The sequence below is a fragment of the Hibiscus syriacus genome, unplaced genomic scaffold (assembly GCF_006381635.1).
Source record: "Hibiscus syriacus cultivar Baekdansim isolate YM2019G1 unplaced genomic scaffold, ASM638163v2 tig00110013_pilon, whole genome shotgun sequence".
Taxonomy (NCBI): Eukaryota; Viridiplantae; Streptophyta; class Magnoliopsida; order Malvales; family Malvaceae; genus Hibiscus; species Hibiscus syriacus.
In genome coordinates this window covers 2,333,337-2,350,272 of record NW_024062563.1, presented here as the reverse complement: position 1 = coordinate 2,350,272, position 16,936 = coordinate 2,333,337, and the positions used below count along the sequence as shown (strand labels likewise).

Below are 16,936 nucleotides of genomic sequence, written 5' to 3'. Positions count from 1 at the left end.
CTAATTTTAGTGACTAACCGTTCAGTCAAATTATTTCGATTTGATTAGTTAATCAGTTTTAACAGAATTTTGTATATCTGAAATAAACTATCTTTTAATTATGTGTGAGTTGTATACTAAGATTTTAATTCATAGTGACTCTGTTCTGGTTGTAGCTATAAATACATTAATTATCTTTTAAATAAAATTTGTAATTCACCAACCACTTAACCGGAGCTCCGATCCAATCCAGCCTTTTGATTCGGGTCACGCAAAACAACTAGATCCGGCAGCACTTAAATGGGGCACGGATCTAAAATCCAACCCAAACAAGATCCAAAATCCTCATATACACATTTCGTACTGATCTTTCCATTTTCGTCTCGTTTTGAAACAAAGCAATCGCGCTGTGCTCACGCGCTCTCTCTCCGACTCGCTTCAATTTCACGATCTTATCCTGTCACATTTCGAAGCCCAGACGACGGCGTTCGGTTTCATATTCTCCGATCAGGTTTCCGTTTCACATTTCTATTTCCTCAGCTTTTCTCAGCATTCCGTCGTCAAATCAGATCAACTTAATCTCTGAAAGCTTTTTTTAGCTTTCATAACCTGAAGGTTTCTTTTACTTTTATAATCTTTAGCTTCTCAAGCCATTTTTTAAACTTTTTCTTCTTCTTTAAATTAGCTTTAATTAAGTAGCTTGATTTAGTTGAAAAGTTGTTTTTATGAAGTAGATCTGCCAACAATTAAGCTGAATAAAATTTTTACCATTGCTTCTAGTATAAAATTTGCATGTTTATTCAAATTTTGTATCATAAAGGCTGATTATCTTTTAATATTCGTATATAGATTTTGTTTTTTTTGGCGAGGAGTAATGTTGAATAACACGGAAAATGAAAGAAGGAACAATAATAAGAACGACGATTCAAGAATGCGAGGGTTTAGGCCTAGTTTGAGAGCAATGATGTTTGTGGTTGCGGTGATATGGATTGGTGTGGCTGCTTTGTATGGTTTATTGAAGCCTATATCAAATGGTTGTATTATGACCTATATGTATCCGACTTATATCCCGATTTCCACAATGGAGGGCGGGGCATCTGCAAAATACGGGTTGTATTTGTACCATGAAGGTTGGAAAAAGATTGACTTTGCAGAACACTTAAAGAAACTCAATGGAATTCCCGTTCTTTTTATTCCGGGCAATGGTGGTAGCTACAAACAGGCAAGGTCCTTCTTTTACCACTGTTGTTATTATTAGTGTGCTTTGTTGTTGTCCGTGCTAAAGAACTCATAATTTTTCCATTCTGTTTCGTTTGTGAATGGTTCTAAAACGGTGTACAGTTTACAACTTTGGGTATGTCTTTCAGGTGAGGTCTCTGGCAGCTGAATCTGATAGAGCTTATCAAGGGGGTCCTCTTGAACGCACATTCTATAGGGAAGCTTATCTAGCTTCCGATGAGGGAGGGAATGTGGATATGGCTGACATCCAATTACCGAACCAATATGCTAATAGGCTAGATTGGTTTGCTGTGGATCTTGAGGGTGAACATTCTGCAATGGATGGTCGGATACTTGAAGAGCACACTGAATATGTAGTATATGCTATTCATCGGGTATCACTTTTATCATTTGAACTTCTTTATTTTACTGAGTACATGGACTTCGTTTTAGTTTTAAGCCCGACCAGGCGACCATATAACCTTGAATATTTTGCACATAGCCATCTGAGGTCACAATTATCATTTAATCTGCATTCAATATCTCAAATTAAATTCCTTGAAGAGATAAACTAACTGAATCTTTGTTGCATAAGTGAAAGATGCAAGTATGCCTGGTTTACACACACACATGAACTGAGATCAATGAAAAATGTTATAGTGAGAGCAAGGTTTTACGCACACTTCTGATCTCCAGTTCCTTTTTATTATGTTCCTATTTAATGAAGTTGTTTTCAACTACCTCAGTTTGGCTTAGAGAGTAAAATGGTGAAGCAATATCCTATATCGCATCAAAGATTGTGATGCTTGTTTGTTTGTCAGTGTCATACTACCAGGCCATAGCAAAATCGAATTATTTTGGTCAACTTTATTGTTGAAGGTTCTGTGAGGCTATCCCTATTCTTGCAGGTTTTGGATCAATACAAAGAATCCCGTGATGCCCGGGAAAGTGATGGTGCTGCAACAGCTGGTAGATTGCCGAAAAATGTCATATTGGTTGGCCACTCTATGGGTGGTTTTGTTGCTAGAGCTGCTACAATCCACCATCATCTCAGGAAATCAGCTGTTAAGACTATTGTAACCCTTTCAAGCCCCACCAGTAAGATTGTTGTGGATTCTTGTCTATCTTTTTGTGTAAAATTTCTTGTTTTTCCCTTTAAGAATATGCTATTTCCATCCAGGTCACCTCCTCTCGCGTTACAACCATCCCTGGGTGACTACTATAAAAGTATAAATGACCAATGGAGAAAGGGGTATGAGGTTCAAACCACTCGTACAGGGCGTTATGTATCTGGCCCAAAACTATCCAATGTCGTCATCATTTCCATTTCTGGTGGTTATAATGATTATCAAGTATGTCTTCAACTTCTGTTCTGGTGTATAGTTTGCATTAGGTTTTTGCTTGTATAAAAGAGAAGGGTGCTTTATGATTTCACCTTTACCATACCTTGTTTGAAATGTTGAATTTTGAGTCTTGACTACCTGTACATAAGCACACACACAAATATATATATATATATATATATATATATATATATATATATATATATCTTGTTCTCATTTCTGGCTACAGGTTCGCTCAAGATTAGAATCCCTTGATGGTATTGTGCCTTCCACTCATGGATTTATGATAAGCAGTACAAGCATGAAAAATGTATGGCTATCTATGGAACATCAAACTATTTTATGGTGTAATCAACTAGTCGTGCAAGTAAGTTGAATCTCTCTTTCTCTCTCTCTTTCTCCACTTTTGGATAGCTAGGTTGGGAGAGACTTTTGAACTAGAACCTTCATTTTGGTTGTAACGTGCAACTAAAATTGAGGCATTGCTTCAGCCTTTCATAGACTTTCTGTTCTTGACATGTTTCATGTAGATGTCACATACCCTGCTTAGTTTGGTAGACTCCAGAACAGGTCGGCCTTTTCCTGAAACTCAAAAAAGACTTGCCATATTCACAAAGATGCTTCACAGTGAAATACCTCAAAGTTTCAATTGGAAGATGCAACCTCAGTCATCTTGGTTCGCTCGTGTTCCTGCAAAGGATGTAAAAAACACTGTTGGTATTATCTGTCTATCAGGACATAAATGTTTCAGTTTTTTTTTATGAGAACTTAAGAATTCTTTTTTTTTTGAAGTTCATCTGCATGATAATTTCCTATCCCTTAAGAAGAATTTACTATCACATGATTGAACTAGAACTGCTTCTTGAAATTATAGTTTAAGTATGATTCCAGATGATTGTAATTTATGACATGCTATGTCATGTTGCAGGTCCACAAGTGCATACCTTGTCTGACTGTCCTAGCAGTTTTCATTGGAATGATGATATCCTTGAGAGGGATTTGTATATTCAAACAGCTACTGTCACCATATTGGCCATGGATGGGAGAAGACGGTGGTTGGACATACATAATTTGGTGAGCCTTTCCTCACATCCAAAAAATGCTTAGCTTTTTCTCTCAATGGACTTTTTTGTAAGCAATATCTACCCTTCTATTGCACAAATTTTATCTCCTTGAAGCAAAAATTACTTGTAAGCTGCAAAACTTTACCAAAGCTGCTCCTCTGTTGCTTGTTCAGCCTCACAATGCATTCTCTTACGTTTAGTTCTATGTCTAGGGGGAAAATGGAAAAGGCCACTTCATATTTGTTACAAACCTGGCTCCTTGTTCTGGAGTCCGAGTTCATTTATGGCCCCAAAAAGGGAAATCGTCTTCAGACTTGCCTGCTGGTAAAAAGGTTCTTGAAGTGACATCAAAGATGGTGCAAATTCCTGCAGGACCAGCACCACGGCAGGTATGAATCACTTTACTGTTCTGTGAATCTGTTGTAGGTTTCTTGCATCTTTTACAAGCTAAACTGGAATAGTGTTGGGGAATTTCAAAGTTTTAATAACAGATTTTGTTAGTAAATTTGTTTGCAACGGAGCAACAACTTATTGAGCCTTCTGATTTCAACTGTAATTTGCTTGACATCGACTCCTGTTTTTATGTACATTGCTACCAGGTTGAACCTGGCAGTCAGACTGAGCAAGCACCTCCATCTGCTGTACTTCATTTAGCTCCTGAGGAAATGCATGGCTTCAGATTCCTGACTATCTCAGTTGCACCTCGTCCGGTAACCTTCCTTTTACAACATTAACTACATATGGACTAGGGTTGTTTTTGTGAATTTGCTTCTCTCTTTGCTTATTCATCTTAAGGACTCACCTCTATGAGAATAAATTATGAAACTATCAGATACTTTTGATTGGTTAACTGTTGTTAGGAGTAGAAAGCTAAATTGTGCAATCTAAAAGGATGGACGTGTGATAACACTTTTTATCACTTCTATTTTTTTATTCTTTTCCAAATTTAAACCTATGGTGAAGCCTACCAAACTTCAGCCTATTCAGAAGATCAAATCCTAGTATGCATGTGAAAGATGCATATATTTTTTGTATGCCAAAATGCTAGGCTTCTTTCTATTTTATTTTTTCTGTTCCTGGACATTTTAAATGGTCGTGCTGCTCTCTCATTTAACATATAGCTTTTGTGGTGCTCAGACTATTTCAGGCAGGCCTCCACCAGCAACTTCCATGGCAGTTGGGCAGTTCTTTAATCCAGACGAAGGGAAATTAGAATTCTCTCCTGTATTAATGCTTCTATCAATACACTCCCATAAGGTGAATGTCTGATATGCTGCCATCTAGCTTTCTAGGGTTTGAAACTTGAGCAAAAACCTGTTTACTCTAGTTTCACCCACAAAGACAACTGAAAATTGTTGGTGAATGATTTCAATGATGTGCAGGATATCTTCTTGAAGGAGGACCACCCACTTGCTTTCAATCTGTCATTTGCAATTAGTTTAGGCCTTTTGCCTGTTAGTTTCTCTTTGAAAACTGCAGGCTGTGGAATCAAAGATTCCGCGCTTCTTGATGAAGCTGGAGATACTGGAAACACTAGTAAAAATCTTAATGTCCTTTTGTTTTTATTTCAATCCTGAAATTCTAGAATTCCTTTTGGTCACCTGATTGTCATGCTTACCAATTAACCATCAAAATGTTATCATGATCTATGATTGCTGGATATATTCTGTTGTTACCATCAAAATGTTATCATGATCTATGATTGCTGGATATATTCTGTTGTTACTTTTGTTTGTTGGCTTTTAAATAGTTTTCGTACTTCATATTCTTTTCAATTAAAAATACTGTACTCATTAGTTTTCCTTTCTCTTTTCTGGTGAACCATCCAGAGCTTTGCAAACTGCGTTGTTTTCCACCTGTAGCACTTGCTTGGGATCCTACATCAGGTCTCCACGTATTTCCTAATTTATACAGTGAAACTCTTCTTGTTGATTCTTCCCCGGCACTTTGGACTTCTACTGGGACAGAGAAAACAACTGTTCTTTTACTGGTGATGAGCCATATCTTTCCTTGCATGCAAATGTTAATTCCATTTCAGAATTCAGTTGTTCTATTCTTAAAGTTTAAAGCTCTTTCTCTTCCTGATACCATTGCAGCTTGATCCTCATTGTGCATATAAGGCAAGCATAGATGTTTCTGTAACCACCGCAGCTAGCAGATTTACTTCTATATTTTTCACAGGTGCTCCAATCTAATCCTCATGGTTATTATTTTCCTTCCCTGCCTTTCAATTTTGATGCTAGTTTCTATTAGTTAAAAAATTATTGGAAACAATCTGGTGAATGCTGCTTTTGGAATGTTCTAGTTGAGTTCACTTGGGTGAAGATATTGTGCAATATCAATATATTGGTATTTCAAATGTTATTATCTGGTTCCTAACTTTTGATAAGTCACAGAGCACTCCTTGGCATTGAAATTTTGTGCTGTAGTGTGCTACCTATAACAATTGTAAATGCAGAGGTCATCCTCTAGATTCTTGTGACAATAAAAAAATATAATGTAAAAATGTGGGAGCTGTAACTAGAAGCTTTTCACGGTGAGATTCTCAATATGAATCAGGTGTTTGAGATATCTGTATAAATGAGTGTGGTGATGAAATGAGTGGAAGCATGTTATATAACAGTCAATAGTAGTGGATTTTTAGGCATATGAACCCTCATTGTGTACGTATTCCTATTATATTGTTCCAAAATTGTAAAATGTAGGATTTCCCATTATTTAAGTATCATGTGCTGAAGAAAATTGATGGAAGGCACCCTCCCAGTTTGTGCATATGATTGAAATAATGTATATTATGGTTATCTCTTGGGACTTTTAGTAAGAGAAAGGGAAAAAAAGGTGCCATATCCGATTCTAAATAATCTTCTGCTGTTGTTTCCATTTATATGCTATTTGCACTCTATGATTCTTACATGACTTTCTAATACAGATAGTTGGCTTCTGTGTCGCTGTTGTTTTTTTTGCTCTGATGCGACAAGCACATGCAAGGCCAATTCCTTCTATACTGAAAGCTGTGGAGTACAACTTAAGAATACCATTCCCATTTTTGCCTTTTGTTCTTGCGCCCATTTTGTTTTCCCTGTTCTTTTCCTTTCTATTTTCTCAACCATTTCCTCCATTCTCTAGCTTTATCATTGTGTCGATAATTTGCTACCTGTTGGCAAATGGGATTGTTATTCTACTGATATTGGTGTCACAGTTGGTCTTCTATGTGGCTGCGTATTTACATGTTTCCGTAAAAACGAGGTCAGTGAACTCTTTAACTTCTTGTATCATCTCCTGGATGTCAAGTTGATATATTTTGTGAATAATATATAGAAAATATTTTTATATATTTGAAGAAAAGAATGAAAAAAAAGGTTTATTTTTTATTTTACTTCCCATTTACATTCCCATTTACATTATGAACTTTTTGAATTATCTCACTTTTCGATAGAGTTGTGTGATTTCTTATAGATAGAAATCATATGATATTCATTGTTATTTTGATTTACTCCTTGTGGTTAACTAAATGGTTTTAATTGATTCCAGGTGGCAACTATGGGAAGGAATCTTTGGCCTTTTGTTTCTTCAGTGGTTTATGAATCTTTCTTCGAGGTTTCTTTCATTAAAGGTAAATTCTTTGCAACTATCTATACCGACTTTGCTCGGATCTCTCAAGTTATTTGGATTCATTATCAAATTGCATATACCAGAACTTTTAGAAGTATAATTCTGGTTAAATAGAATATTTGCTTTTCCATCATTCTATATAAATGGGAACCATGTCAACAATACCACCTCCAACCTCGTGCAAGTCATGGTTATCTCAAATTTTCACCATGGAAAGGTACCACCTGTATGTGAGACTTGTAAGAATGAATAATTGAAGTCATATCAGTTGATTATAACTATTTCCTGTAGTTGATTTGTTGTCATTTGTCTTAGTTTTATTGCACAATCAATACTACATATTATATATATATTTTTATAAAAGTAGGAGGCCTCATTAAAAACCTCCCTCATAGTTGCCTCTTGAAAAGAGGCAACTAGCGGAAGGAGGAAAAGAGTACCTCAATTTATTGATCAGTCTGGATTACATAATATTAAAAAAATACACCATAGACATCAGCTTATTTCAAAATCCACATTAAGCTCCCTAGAAAATACCCTTACAATCACCCAATCCCCTTCTTAGCTAATTTATCAGCCTCCCAATTACAACCCCTAGGAATCAATCTCACAATAAACGCCCTAGCTAAAACGAGAGACACAATTTCCATGACTAGGGTACGGAAGAAAGAAGCAGTAGTCGGCAACATAAACCAATCAACGGCAGATTTGCAGTCACTCTCTATTATCAGTCTTCCCTTCATTTCCCAAATTGAGGATAGAAAAATGTCAATGCCTTTTTTAATGTGTATATATATTATGTGTATATATATTATGTTGATCTTGATTTACTTTGGAAATAGGTGATAAGGGTTCTAAGAGCCAATACGTTATTTGTTCCAATATCAGCGGCAATTATTTTGTCAACATTTGTACATCCGGCACTTGGCCTATTCATACTGCTCTTATCACATGCTTTTGTTGTCATAGTTCCCTGTGCAAGTAAGTTCATGTTAACTCTTCCATAGATTTTAATGTATGGGTTTTATTTTGTATTCCTTGGTAAATGCTAAATGCATTCGTTTCTTTGTTGGAGTGCTTAAGGTGATGTTAAGTGTTACTCCGTTTTTCTTTTCTGTAACAGTTCTTTGACGGCCTCATTTCGCAGCAATGCACGAAAAAAGGAATCCGATTACAAAACCGAAGACAATTATTCGTCTCAGCTATTTAAACCCAAACCCGGTTCCCCTTCGAAAGAAAACAGCTCGAGTTATATTCAGACACAAGAAGATATCTTCCACCTCCGACATGGCTTACTGGTGCTGCATATTCTTGCTACACTAATGTTTGTTCCCTCCCTGGTGTCTTGGTTGCAGGTATCGGATTTGCCCAATTGTTATGCCTTTTCCTCTGAGCCTCCACCAAAATGCATCCATTTTTTTTCTTTTATCATCTTATGAGACCTTTTTAATGGTTGCAGAGAATAGGAATGCATCAGAGCTTCCCAAGATTCCTAGATTCATTCCTTTGCATTTGTTTGATTCTTCACGGCATCTATAGTTGGGAGTCAATGTTAAATTCTGAATTGCCCTTTCCACGCATCACTGGAAAGGAAGTGAGACTGAATTTGATCTACCTAACTGCCGGGTTTTATTCCTATCTCTCTGGCATGACACTGGAACCGTATAAAGTGTTGTACGCCATGGGTGCCGTTGGGATTATTTCCTTTGCATTGAGTGTCTTACAAGCATTTACAGGAGCAACACGATTTGGAAGACGACGACATTGGCACAGACACTAAAATCGAATCCACATTTCCGATGCACGATCTGACATCATAAAAAACGGATTTAAAGGTACATCCAAATTCCAAACCCTACCATCATTTTTTTATAAATGAGTTTTGGGTTTAATGGTTGCAGAGAATAGGAATGCATCAGAGCTTCCCAAGATTCCTAGATTCATTCCTTTGCATTTGTTTGATTCTTCACGGCACCTATAGTTGGGAGTCAATGTTAAATTCTGAATTGCCCTTTCCACGCATCACTGGAAAGGAAGTGAGACTGAATTTGATCTACCTAACTGCCGGGTTTTATTCCTATCTCTCTGGCATGACACTGGAACCGTATAAAGTGTTGTACGCCATGGGTGCCGTTGGGATTATTTCCTTTGCATTGAGTGTCTTACAAGCATTTACAGGAGCAACACGATTTGGAAGACGACGACATTGGCACATGACACTGGAACCGTATAAAGTGTGTACGCCATGGGTGCCGTTGGGATTATTTCCTTGCATTGAGTGTCTTAAGCATTTACAGGAGCAACACGATTTGGAAGACGACGACATTGGCACAGACTAAAATCGAATCCACATTTCCGATGCACGATCTGACATCATAAAAAACGGATTTAAAGGTACATCCAAATTCCAAACCCTACCATCATTTTTTATAAATGAGTTTTGGGACGCGGGAAAAAGAAAGGAACTTTCTGTTGTGATATTAAAACGGCAGGGCCTGTTTTTGGTGGCTGCTATGATCAGGATATTTTTGGCATTTCAAGTTGAACAAAGAGAGGGATGAGAGTGATTGGACATTCTAGCATTTTTTTTTCCTTATTGAAGTTAGCTTGTTCTGTTTTTCTTTAGGTGGTTTCGACCCTTTCCAGAGTTACCCATGTGAAATAGATGTATTTTAACAAAATTGTGTTTGATTTTCGATTCAATGCTTAAATCCATACATAAATCAGATGAGGGGAACCCAAAAATAATACTCACGAGCATCATTTCGCTACAATATAAAGATTCCATTGAAAATATGTTCTAGAAACAAAAATAAATTTGAGACTGTCCGAGACTTGACTGATGAGGTATTTTGAACTTTTTTTCCCATAATTTTTTAGTGCATTCTTGAATATTTTTAATTTCTATTTAATTTAATCTTTTTTAATACATCTATTTATTTTGTTGATTTCATATGTATATATTTTTTAAATTTATACACGATTTTTTAAATCTTTTCATTATTATATATATATTTTAAAATTTTAATTTATACACAAACCCAAGGGGAAAAAAAAGGAATAACTTTGAAGGATGTCCATGAGCTGCCAACCATGGCTCAACCACCAAAGCTCCAAGAGAATTGAAGGTCAAATATCTGATTCATGTTCATCGAACAAATTATTGCTGCGATGATGTAAATTATAAAAGATCGATGGTTAACCCTGTTAAGAATTGAAGAATAGCCCATAAATGAGGCGGTATGAGATGTCAGGGAGGAGGAAATGAAAGCTCTAGGTTAGGTTTTTTCGTCTTAATCTTTCTTTCCATTTTTGTAGCGACTCTTGTTCTAAGGTGTCATGTGACGGACGAGGATTGATCAGTCAGGGCAATTAGGTGATGGGATTGATCAAAAGGAGTTCCTAATAAATATTAGGAGTAAGGTATGTTCAAAATTTATATATTTAATCTAAAAGTTTAGAGAGGATGAAAGTTTAATTTTATTTAAGATTAAATTGATAAGAAATTAGAGGGATAGAAATATACTTTTATTTAAATTTAAATTAGTAAAAACTTAAATAACTGTTAAATTAAAAAATTTGAGGGACAGCCGTCGCTGGTCATGGACCTGTAGTGAAGTGTCGCAGTTGTTGAGATGAAACTCAATGATCGATGCACGTCCCCGTCTATCAAACAAATCATGGCATACATCGTTCACCTTCAAAGATCATCTCCAGGTGTGTTTGTAGGGGCTCCGCTGAAAATTTGGTGGAGGTGTATTTAGGGATGTCAGTCCGAATACTCATTTATTGTGCTGATGATCAAAAAGTGTACAAGTTCCAACACCGTTAGACGTACCCTTGATATATAGGGTGATTGAACTTAAAACCTCCAACAAATTATTTAATTAATGAAATCAATTGATTTGTATTTTAAATGCTCTTTTAAAATAAAGGTAAAAACATCAAAGATCTTTATATTTTTAAAAAAATTGATGTCACTTTCTAATTACTTTTTCAATGTGATCTTGTAAATTCAAAAAATCAAAAAACAAACTTAATATGATCCTTTGAACAATGTTTTTTCTCGTTTAATTAGTACAATGCTGATATGATAATTCATGATGCTGACGTGACAGTCCAAGATACTAACGTGATAATTCATTTGTCATGTTTAAATTATTAATTTAGTCAATTTGTCATGTTATCTACCACGTTATTAATCATCTGGACCGTCACTTCAATATCATTGACTGCCACATCAATACCGTGAACTGTAATATCAACACTGTAACAATCAACGAAGAAAAACGTTGATCAAATGATCATATTTGACTTATTTTCTTAGTTGAAAGACAACATTAAAGAAAAAATAATACAATTGTCACATTATTTTTTTAAATACAGGAACATCTGATGTTTTTTGTTTAAAATAAATAAATAAGGAGTTCAGAAAAGATTAATTAAAACAAATAAGTCACTAATATGATGATCTATGAATAATTAATCAACTTTAAAAGAATAAGATCGGTGTGAACAAGATTAAAACATTTCTTACACTTGAAAAATAAACCAGAGATGACTACAAGACTCCGTGGTGGCAGCTGGCGCGGTGGCTGCTTCCAAACCAAGGGATCAATGCGGGAATCTTTAAACCCTCAATGCTCCATTAAGGCTGCAGCATCTGTTTCTAAAAGTGGTGGTGCACAAACCAACATCCTCATCATCATAATAACAGTACAACAATAATAGGGGAAAACATGCATCCTTTTATGGCAAAATATTTAGAGATTATGCTATTCGAACTTCTTCATTTTCCTATAAATATCCATATCGAAACGTGGTATGAGGATGACTCGAAAAAACTTTTAAAAATTTGAACATACTCCATCTAATGTCAGGCACACTGTCAAACGGTTTACACCCACTTAGATTTATGGCCTAGGGGTGCAAGTCTTGTTCAAATACCCATTTTACTGTTTAAAAAATAGAAATATTAAAAATTATATATTAAAATTTATATTATATATTTTCAAATTTAAATTTACATAAAAAATATAATTTGAAAAATTATCCGAGCTGGTGTCTGCTGAAATTGGGTCTGGCCTATCAAGTAATAACAATACACAAGAATGCCTTGTAACAATAATGGTTTGGAAGTTATTGATAAATCGGGCAAAGTAAACGAAAGAACACAAGAATTTTAACGAGGTTCGGCAATGTGCTTACGTCCTCGGTGCCTAGGCGGCGCTAGAAACTTTTATTCAATTCTCATAGGTTTAGGTTACATCTCTATTTATAATAGAAAACCCTGTACATAATTACAAAATTAACCCTGTACCGTACCGTAGGGGCGCAACCCCTGCACCCCCAACCCACATAATCGTAACCCCCTCTACGAGACTTTCTTTGTAAGGACAGTTGATGTCGCTTCTCTCACTCTGCTCCATCCCATGTCCTCTTTATCGGTATATTTATGACACCTTACAAATCTCCACCTTGGCGAATATCGCCCTTAGGAAACATTCAATGTGGGTTGGGTTACCTTAGTTCTTTAACAATTTGAAACATTCAACAAGTCCAAGCAATGCTTGAACTTGTCTGTCGTAACTGGCTTGGTGAACATATCAGCGGCATTCTCATTAGTGTGTACCTTCTGAAACAAAATCTCTTCAGATGCAACCAACTCTCTGATCTTGTGAAAACGTACATCAATGTGCTTAGTTCTAGCACGATACCTAATTCTTAGCTAAGTTAATAGCACTTTGATCGCAAAGCAGCTGAACTCCACCTTGCTGAACACCCAACTCCTTCACTAAACCAGTGAGCCATAAAGCTTCTTTTGCAGCTTCAGTCGCTGCCATGTACTCAGCTTCAGTTGTAGATAGTGCCACTACAGATTGAACAATAGACTTCCAACAAATAGGTCCTCCACCAAGAGTAAAAATATACTCTGTCGTAGATCTTCTATTATCCAAGTCACCTGCATAGTCTGAATCCACATATCCTACAACCAAAGGATTATCTCGTTGACTACCAAAAACAATTCCATGTCCCACAGTACCCTTTAAGTATCGAAAGATCCACTTGACTGCTTCCCAATGTTGCTTACCAGGTTTAAACATGTACTTACAAACTTGACTAACAACATGAACTAAATCAGGACGAGTACATACCATTGCATACATCAAGCAGCCAACCGCATTAGAATACGGAACCTTTGCCATATCTTCAGCTTCCTTATATGTCTTAGGGCACTGTTCTGATGAGAGCTTAAAGTGATTCGCCAATGGAGTGCTAACTGGTTTTGCGCTGCTCATCGCAAACCTTTTTAGCATTTTTTCAACATAACCCCGTTGAGATAGCCACAGTCTCCTTGAGTCTCTGTCCCTACAAATTTCTATTCCAAGAATTTTCTTTGCAGCACCTAAATCTTTCATATCAAATTCCTAACTCAATAAAGTTTTCAAACCGATAACATCATCCATGTTCTTCGCAGCAATCAACATATCATCAACATACCGTAATAGAAAAATAAAAGAACCATCATCAAGGCTCTTAACATAGACACAACAATCATACTCACATCGGTTGTAGCCAATCTTGATCATATAGGAGTCAAACCGTTTATACCACTGTCTCGGAGACTGTTTCAACCCGTACAAAGATTTCTTCAATCTGCAAACTAAATGCTCGTTTCCAGGTTGAGTGAAACCTTCAGGTTGCCGCATGTAGATCTGCTCCTCTAAATCACCATGCAAAAAAGCAGTTTTAACATCCATATGCTCTAAATGCAAATCCCAACTGGCCACCAATGCAAGTACTGCTCGGATTGAAGTGTGCCTGACCACAGGAGAAAAAATTTCATCATAATCAAATCCTTTCTGCTGTGAAAAACCCTTTGCTACCAAATGAGCCTTGAACTTGAACTTTTCCCCCTCTTTTTCTGTTACTGCTGGTGTTTTCTTATACACCCATTTGCAACCAATCGACTTTTTACCCTCAGGAAGGCGATCCAACTCCCATGTACGATTGTGATTCAAAGACTCCATCTCCTCAACCATGGCTGCCATCCACTTGTCGTTTTCCTAACTAGTAACAACATCATGAAAATTAACCGGATCATCACTGCTAACAATAAGTGCAAAAGAGACCAAGTCTTCGAAACCCAATCTACTCGGAGGCTTTATATTCGTCCGTCTCACCCTATCTCTGGCGAGACTATAATCCTGCAAATCATCCGTAATGGAACCACCAGAAGTCGGTTGAGAAGTTTCTGGTTTCTCAACTGGAAACTGCTCGAAATCCACCACTGTCATGTCTTTCTTCTATTGCAACATGGATTGTTCATAAAAAACATCTCTACTGATCATAATTTTCTTCGCAACTGGATCCCAGAACTTGAATCCTTTGAAACCTTTCTTGTAACCCAGAAAAATGAACTCCTTCGATTTTGCATCAAGTTTGGATCTCTCATCAGCAGGTACATGCACATAAGCAGGACAACCAAAATCCGTAAGTTATCAAACTAACATCATAACCAGTCCATACCTCTTCTGCAACTTTCCCAGCCAATGATGCCCTTGGCGATCTTGATAAGATAACACGCCATGTTAACAGCCTCGGCCCAGAAGTGTTTGGGAAGCCCCGCATTCAACCGCAAACATCTGGCTCTTTCATTCAACGACCTGTTCATCCGTTCCGCAACACCATTCTGTTGTGGTGTCTTGCGCACTGTAAAATGTCTCTTAATCCCGTGCTCCTTACAGAAGTGTAAGAACTGTGAATCTGTGTACTCCGTACCATTGTCAGACCGCAAACACTTGATTTTTCGTCCTGTTTGGTTTTCTACCTCAGCTTAAAATTCTCAAAAACTTCAGATTTCTGTTTCAAAAAATACACCCAAACTTTCCGTGAAAAATCATCAATAAAAGTAACATAATACCTAGATCTACCCAAATACGATGTCGTAGAAGGCCCTCATACATCAGAATGCACATAATCAAGAATCCCTTGAGTTGTGTGCCTCGCAGTCTTGAAACAGACTTTAGTCTGTTTACCAAGAACACAATACTTGCAAAAATCGAGCTTACAACTTTTGACACCATGCAACAAATTTCTTTTGTGTAATTCTGTCATACCACGTTCACTAAGATGAGCAAGACGTATATGCCACAATTTTGTAGTATCATCACTCACAGGACTCAACAGAATCTCCACCTGCAACGGTACTCCCTAACAATCTATAAATATTTCCAGCAGTCATCTTTTCTTTCATCACAGTCAAAGCACCTTTAACAATCCGAATGGTTTCCCTATCCTCATCAGCCTTAGGGATAAAACCATTCTTGTGCAAAGTGCCCAAAGAAATCAAATTATTCTTCAAATCTGGGATATGTCGAACACCACTCAACGTCCGAACAGAGCCATCATACATCTTAATTCTGACATCACCAATACCAACAATATTGCAACATCGATCATCACCCAAATAACAGAACCAGAATTAACCGACCTGTATGTCGAAAACCATTCCCTATTTGGCGTGATGTGATAAGAACATCCAGAATCAAGAATCCACATCCGTCAATTGAGTCGTTGAAATAGAAAGCATATCACCCTCACTGCAATCAGAATTGTCATCCTCGACCACGTTCACAGACTTGGATGAAACATCACGCTTCTCATCAGTATGCTTTTTCAACTTCGGACAGTCTCGCTTCATATGTCCCGCCTCCTTGCACTTGTAACAGTGAATTGTCTTCTTATCCCAGATTTGGATCTGGAATTCCGCTTGCCAAACCCTGCCTTCTCTGGCTTCCGTCCACGGTCTCGATTACCCTTGACATATAAGCTATCGGCTTGAGAGTTTTCCCCTGCATTCTGCTTCCGCTGGTTGTGAGCCAACAAGGCTGCAATAATCTCCTCAATGTTGATAGTCTCTTTCCCATATGTAAGAGTAGTCACCATGTGTTCGTAAGAGGAAGGCAACGAACACAACAAAATCATTGATCTGTCTTCATCCTCAATTTTTACATCAAGCCGAGCCAAATCAGAAACGATTTGATTGAAGACATTCACGTGTTTCGCCAAATCATGATCGTTCTGCATCTTCAGCCTATACAGCCGCTGCTTTAGATACAGTTTTGTCGTTAAGGATTTGGACATAAACTGACTTTCCAACTTCCTCCAAATTTCGTCTGGAGACGATAGATGCATGACGTGATACATAACCTCGTCCGCCAAGCATAATCATATGGTTCATGCCGCTCGTTGTTGCAATTCTTCCCAATCTTCCTCCTCCATCGACGCCGGCTTTGTAGGTCGCAAAGCCTTCAGGATCCCCTGCTGCGCCAACAGATCATTCACCCTCGTTTGCCATAATCCGAAGTTACCCAGACCATCGAATTTTGCGACTTCAAATTTTGCTCCTGACATCTGATACCAATTGTTGATAAATCGGGCAAAGTAAACGAAAGAACACAAGAATTTTAACGAGGTTCGGCAATGTGCTTACGTCCTCGGTACCTAGGCGGCGCTAGAAAATTTTATTCAATTCTCATAGGTTTAGGTTACATCTCTATTTATAATAGAAAACCCTGGTACATAATTATAAAATTAACCCTGTACCGTACCGCGGGGCCGCAACCCCCGTACCCTCAACCCACATAATCGTAACCCCCTCTACGAGACTTTCTTTGTAAGGACAGTTGATGTTCGCTTCGCTCACTCCGCTCCATC

General features: G+C 37.3%; 1 pseudogene; it reads left to right on the top strand.

The window, feature by feature from the left end:
- The first annotated feature begins 336 nt into the window (after positions 1 to 336).
- On the top strand, positions 337 to 9,097 carry LOC120212403 (annotated as a pseudogene).
- The last annotated feature ends 7,839 nt before the right edge of the window (positions 9,098 to 16,936 follow it).